Source organism: Gossypium arboreum, chromosome 13 (assembly GCF_025698485.1).
Source record: "Gossypium arboreum isolate Shixiya-1 chromosome 13, ASM2569848v2, whole genome shotgun sequence".
In the NCBI taxonomy this organism is placed as follows: Eukaryota; Viridiplantae; Streptophyta; class Magnoliopsida; order Malvales; family Malvaceae; genus Gossypium; species Gossypium arboreum.
In genome coordinates this window covers 6,481,299-6,487,833 of record NC_069082.1, presented here as the reverse complement: position 1 = coordinate 6,487,833, position 6,535 = coordinate 6,481,299, and positions in this window count along the sequence as shown.

Here is a 6,535-nt window from a genome sequence, read left to right as displayed (position 1 = left end):
AATACAAAAATGAAATGATCAATTCACAGCAAACGAGTTAATGAATGAAAATAGATATTACTAATGCATAAAACATAAGGTCCATCATATAAATGAATGTCAAAATAAATATTATAAGATGAAGCTTTAAAATTAATGTCGTATAGAACAACTTAAATCTAAAATAAATTCAAAAAAAAATATATTAGTTACGTACATAAAAATAATGGTCTAAGGCCATGCAAAATTTTAAAACAAATAATGTGTATGGAAAAAAAATCAATAAAAAATAATATATATATAATGATAATGGACGAGGTGTTTTAAAAACAAAATATACATGTAGTACAGTAGGATCTTTAAGGAAATAAATTATATATAACCTAATTTAAAAGAAAATATGAAACTGTCATGAAATTGAGAATGTGAGTGGAGTCAAACTAATTTAACATAAACTATATATGTTAGTATATAAGGATAATTTAATTCTAAAACCCCATTATATGGCAATAGTTTTTAAAACAATGACTATATAATTTAAATGAATAAAAGAACAAATATGAGGGAAAATTACTAATAAAAGCCCCGTTTTTTTAAATTTACCGAAATGGGTCAGGTCAGAAATTATTAACCGGAATGGGCCAGTTTTTACAAAACGCGTCCACGTCAGCACGTTGTCAGGGGAAAAAGCAGGAAAACGCTTCCTCAAGGAAGCTTTACCTCGTGAATGAAAACGCTTCCTTGAGGGCGTTTTTCATCACGTAAAAGCGCTTCCTTGAGGAAGCGTTTTCCCCGTGTTTGAACAATAGCAACGACTACTTTTTTGACCGTTGGTAACCCCCCAACGGTCCAAAAAAAAAAACTATAAAACCCCCCCACCCCTTTAATTTTTTTCACACTTAAATCCTTTCAATCTTCAATCTTTCAATATTCTCCCAAATTCCTCTCAAATTTCTCTTAAATTTCTCTCAAAACTCTCGTTAATTTTTTTCAAAAAAGCTCTAATTTTATTTTTTTTAGATTTATTTTTTAAAATAAAAAAAATTTGATCGTGTTAGCAATGGCCGGAGAATTAATTCGTTTCGATGATAAACATATATCCATTGAACAAATGCAAATGGTAAGTGTTAAATTTAATATTTAAATATTATTTAAGATTTCTGTCATTTATGCAAATTTAAATAATTTTTATTTTATTATTTCTTATAAAAGTCTGTAGATCGAATATTGCAATGCTATATTCGTAACATGACTGGTCCTCCATCACCGTTGATAGAGGATTACCTACGGGAAGCGGGTTTTTGGCACGTGGCGATGATAGGCTGGGGGTGAAAGTTGGACCCGAAACTTATTAGTGCGTTGATAGAAAGGTGGAGACCCGAGACGCACACATTTCATCTTCTATGTGGAGAGTGCACTATCACTTTGGAAGACGTGCATTTGCAATTAGGATTGCCGGTGGACGGGGACGCAGTCACTGGGTCCGTTCATTCTGCTGATTGGGGAGCGGTATGCTACGAGCTTTTGGGTGCTATTTCAGACAATATTAATGGAGGTCGGATCGAGATGGGCTGGTTACGAGACACATTTCCGAAGCTGGATGATGATTCTACCGAACTAGAAAAAATTCGATATGCTCTAGCATACATTCTTCAAATAATTGGAGGTTATCTGATGCCGGACTTGTCACGAAACCTTGTACATCTGAGATGGCTGCTGAAACTTGTTGATTTTAGAGCAGCTGGTGAATTTAGTTGGGGGTCTGCCGTGTTGGCAACACTGTACCGGGAGATGTGCGGGGCTACACAACCGAATAAAGCGAAAATCGGAGGTTGCCTATCACTACTGCAATCATGGGCACGGTTTCGCTTTCCATTTTTACGTCATCGAGTGGACCACCCATATACATTCCCACTCATAACGAGGTAAATTTTATATTAGATTTTACAATTATTACGTAGATTTAAAATATAATCATATGCTAAAAAATTATTTAATTAGGTGGAAACATTCGGCAAGTTATGCTCGATTACCTACCTGTCTTGAAGATATACGACTTCTATTAGATCAACGATCGGAAGCACAAGTAAGTATTGAATATATATATATACATACATAATAAAGTAGTGGATTCGTATTTAGTATTTAGTATTTTTTATTTAACTAATATTTCCATCATTTTTATATAGTTTCAATGGACACCATACGAGGATCTGGCAATTCGGGCAGTAATTCCGGATGAATACTTGCAAAATCCGAACGCTTGACACGTGAAGGTCCCATTGGTCAACTTTGCTATTATGGAGATGCACCAATCAGACAGAGTATTACGGCAATTTGGATTCCGACAACCGATTCCTGTGGCACCTGAGGTGTTGGATGATCATCACAAAATCGACTTACGGCAATTGCATACAGATTGGCCGAGATTCTGGTTACACTATATTCAAATGTGGGAAGATCGGTATGATTATATACCTACCCAGGAACCGATCATCGTTCTAGAGTTGGCGTGCATGCCGGAATACATGCCATGGTTTAGGATCCATGACAAGCCATATTTACTGTCAGAAGAGGAGAGGCAGCAGCAATTGCGTGTCCAAAGGGAACGACGTGGCCCTTTAAATACTAGAAGAAGGGACGACGACGCAGGCCCATCAACAGCGCCCACATAATCAGCCCGCCCAGCAACAGGACCTACACAGTCACCGAGCCCAACAGTTCAACCGCCGACACCCACAACACAGCCTCTTCAGATGATGCCAGGTACGTATCCTAGCCCTTTTATGTATCCTAGCCCTTATATGTTTCCTTTTTCTAGTCCTATGGCAGGTTGGAATGCATGGCCCGATTCATCTCTATTTCCGATTACTCCGAGTGAACAGCTGATCTATAGGCAGCCGTCGCACGAGGGATCGCAGGAGGGGCCGTCGGGGAGCTCTTCTTTTTACCAATCCCCATCACCTTATGGGTTTCAAACACCTTCGCCATTAATGATGCAAACACCTCTACAGTCACTATTCTATCAAGGCGGGTCATCCTCCCAACACCCACAACCAGAATCCTCGTCAGAGCAAGCACAACCCCCGCCAGAAGCTGGACAAAGGAGGAATCCAACGCGTAACCGTCGACGACCTCCATGTGGCACTGAATCCGACCGGCACGAACATTGATTTTTATTTTAATATATTTGTACAAACATTTTGAATCTTTTTATATTATTTCATGTAATTAGATAAAAGGTTGTTTTAAATATAGTAATTGTAATTTACTTTTATATTTTTAATAAAATGAAAATTATTTTAAATAAGGCAACATTTTGAATATTTTATATTATTTCATGTAATTAGATAAAAGGTTATTTTAAATAAAGTAATTATAATTTACTTTTATATTTTTAATAAAATGGAAATTATTTTAAATAAGGCAACATTTTGAATATTTTTATATTATTTCATGTGATAATATAAAAGGTTGTTTTAAATAAAGTAATTATAATTTACTTTTATATTTTTAATAAAATAAAAATTATTTTAAATAAAGCAATATTTTGAATATTTTTATATTATTTAATGTAATAAAATATAAATAATACAACATATTGACAATTACAACAACTATCAACTATTGCGATTTGGACATGATCTACTTGTATGGCCTGGGTTCCTACACCATCCACATAACTTCTGTTGATTGGTTGTTTCTCGGATATCCATATTGTTGCGTATTCTAGTCGAACAAGGTCGACCCTTTGGTTTACTCCACAACTCTCTATCCAGTAACAGCTTAAACGGAGCAAGCGATACAGAGGGCAACTTACGCTCATCTGCGACCAGTGGGAATATGTGTCTCCACACGTTGTACATGTATTCCAATTTGTACACGTCGTCGACATAGCTCATGGGATCCAGACGAAGATTTTGACAAGCTACAATTACATGAGCGCATGGATAACGAAGTGCGTCAAACCTCCCACAATCGCAAGTCCTATTTCTTAAGTGTACACGATATTGCCCGCCAGTAATACCCTGGTGCGGTTTGTCAAACTCTGTCACACGAAACCATAAGTTGTCTCGATTGTGACACACTGTGTGCATAGTATTCACCCGTGCCTTCGCCTTGTTAATTTCTTGCAATACCTTTGCGCACCATACATGGCCTCCCTGCATTTGGCCTGGATAACTCGCTGCTCGTTTCGAAAATAGTGCCGCTAAACGAAAATATGTCTCTCGCACAACTGATGTTATCGGTAAATGACGTGTTCCTTTCAGAACAGAATTTATACATTCGGCCAGGTTTAAGGTCATGTGACCATATCGTAAGCCGCCGTCGTATGCTTGTGTCCACTATTCGAAAGGTATATTACATAGGTAGTCATGGCCCTCTTTGTTAACTGAATGGAAAACTGCCAACATCTCATGAAAACGGTCCTTACTTATCTCATAGCCTGCCAATATAAGTTGATAGCGAAAATTACATACCACTTTTCCATTTAAAATAAATTCAATATTCCAAACGAAATTATATTAATAGAGATAAAGTTAAATACCCATGTTGGCCACTTGTCGTCGTTCACCTTTAGATGGATATTGCTTGTAGTAGTTGGAAGCAATGTGCCTTAGGCAGTACCGATGGTGTGTGCGATGCCATAGGCTTCCCTGTTGCTCAATTGCAGCTAGTATTCCGCTGCCTCGATCCGATATAATGCATATATCAGGTTGGGGGCAAACATGCATCTTTAACCTAGAAAGAAAGAAATCCCAGTCATCAGCTGACTCCCCCGGTGTTATTGCAAACGCAATTGGAAGGATTCTTCCACTACCATCCTGTGCCACTGCTAGCAATAGCCGATGGGTATATCTACCGTACATAAAGGTACTGTCAATTTGTACCAATGGCTTACAATATGCAAATGCGTCTTGGTATTGCTTAAAGCTCCAGAAGAGACGCTTAAATACTTGGCATCCACGTAGCAATCGGTCGTTGTAGTATGCAGGTTCTGTTTGAAGTTCTATTATGCAACCTGAGATGTATCTCTCTAGCACTTGACACTACTGCCATATTTCATTATATGAAGCGTCCCACCCACTATGCATCTTCTCCAAAGCCTTCTGCTTAGATATCCAAGCCTTGCGGTAAGAGGGCGTGTACCCCATTTGGTTACGAATATTGGCAATTAAGACTGGCACTGAAGTCCTAGGATTTGCCTTCACCGTGGGTAGTATTAAGCTAGCTAACATAGCTGAATCCATCTTGGGATGATCTTGTGAAATACCTGTCAACGAAGTACGTTAAATAATGTAACATTACATAATAACAGTATTATTCAAAAACCTTAAATACTGTACCTGCAGCACATGTATGTGAACCTTTATACTTTTTTATCTCCTATAACCCTGTCCTTTGCCTTAACGAGGCGTAGATTTTCTATGAACAACTTTCGTCTTGCACTGCACACTTCGCCTCAAGCTTATCGGATTTAGATTTAACCACGTGGTATTTAACACCGTTATTGATGCTATGTTGTTTCAATGCACCAAGAAAACTATCCTTATTGGAAAACTCCTTACCAACTTCAAATTCACTCGAATCCAATAGCGAACTTGTATGATCATGTGTTCTGTATGGTAGATCTGGAAACTCTAATGTATCATTTGCAGATAGATCAACATTATGCATGTGAGCTGGAGGCGAGTATACCTTGAATCGTGGATCTTCTTCTTCATCTGAACCCCCTTCAACATCTTCAGGTTCAGTTAGAATAGGCTCCGGTTCAGAAAATAATCCAACTTCTGTACTATCGCGGCCGGGCTCTCGAGGTGGATCCACATCGGACTCATCATCTAACCCACCATCATTTGTGACGTATGAGGTCCCCTCACCAGTGGACGTCATGAGGAGTACATCATCCCTTCTTCTGGGCGTTTCATAACGTCCCCAATTGGATGTAGATTGCCAAGCACTATAAGTTGATGTCGTTCCCAGTATGTATTTCCAGCATCAAACATCGACCCACCTAGGTGCATGTACCATCCACTAACAGAGTGTCGTGCAGGGGTTGTGTATTCCATACCGCTACTAAAAACTGGCGGTTCCGTGTTATGTAACCCACTAACGGAGTGTCGGGCAGGGGTTGTGTATTCCTCTCGAACAGCAGCAGCAAATGTATCATTTGGCGATGCAAATTGTACATATAACTCAATATATGGTGCTCCACTAGCAAGATGAGTCTGCACCATTGCCTCCAAGCTACGAGCACCTTTGATGTCGAGCAGTCATATGTTCTTGGATCAATAGAAGCACAAAATCGATACCTAATAGACAACACTTTCATTGGCGTCGTTCTGAATATTTTACGCCTAATCCTTTTACGAAGTTCTATCAAATCTATGTTCTGGTTAAAAACCAGTTGTATTGTATTCTCCGAAAAAAAAAACACCGTTCTTGGTGTGATGAACCTCACCATCATAGTAAATAACAACACTAATGCGTTCACTCATCTTTAATTTTTATCCTTCTTAGCCTCTCTATTTTTTTTTTTGCTGTAAGTTATGCA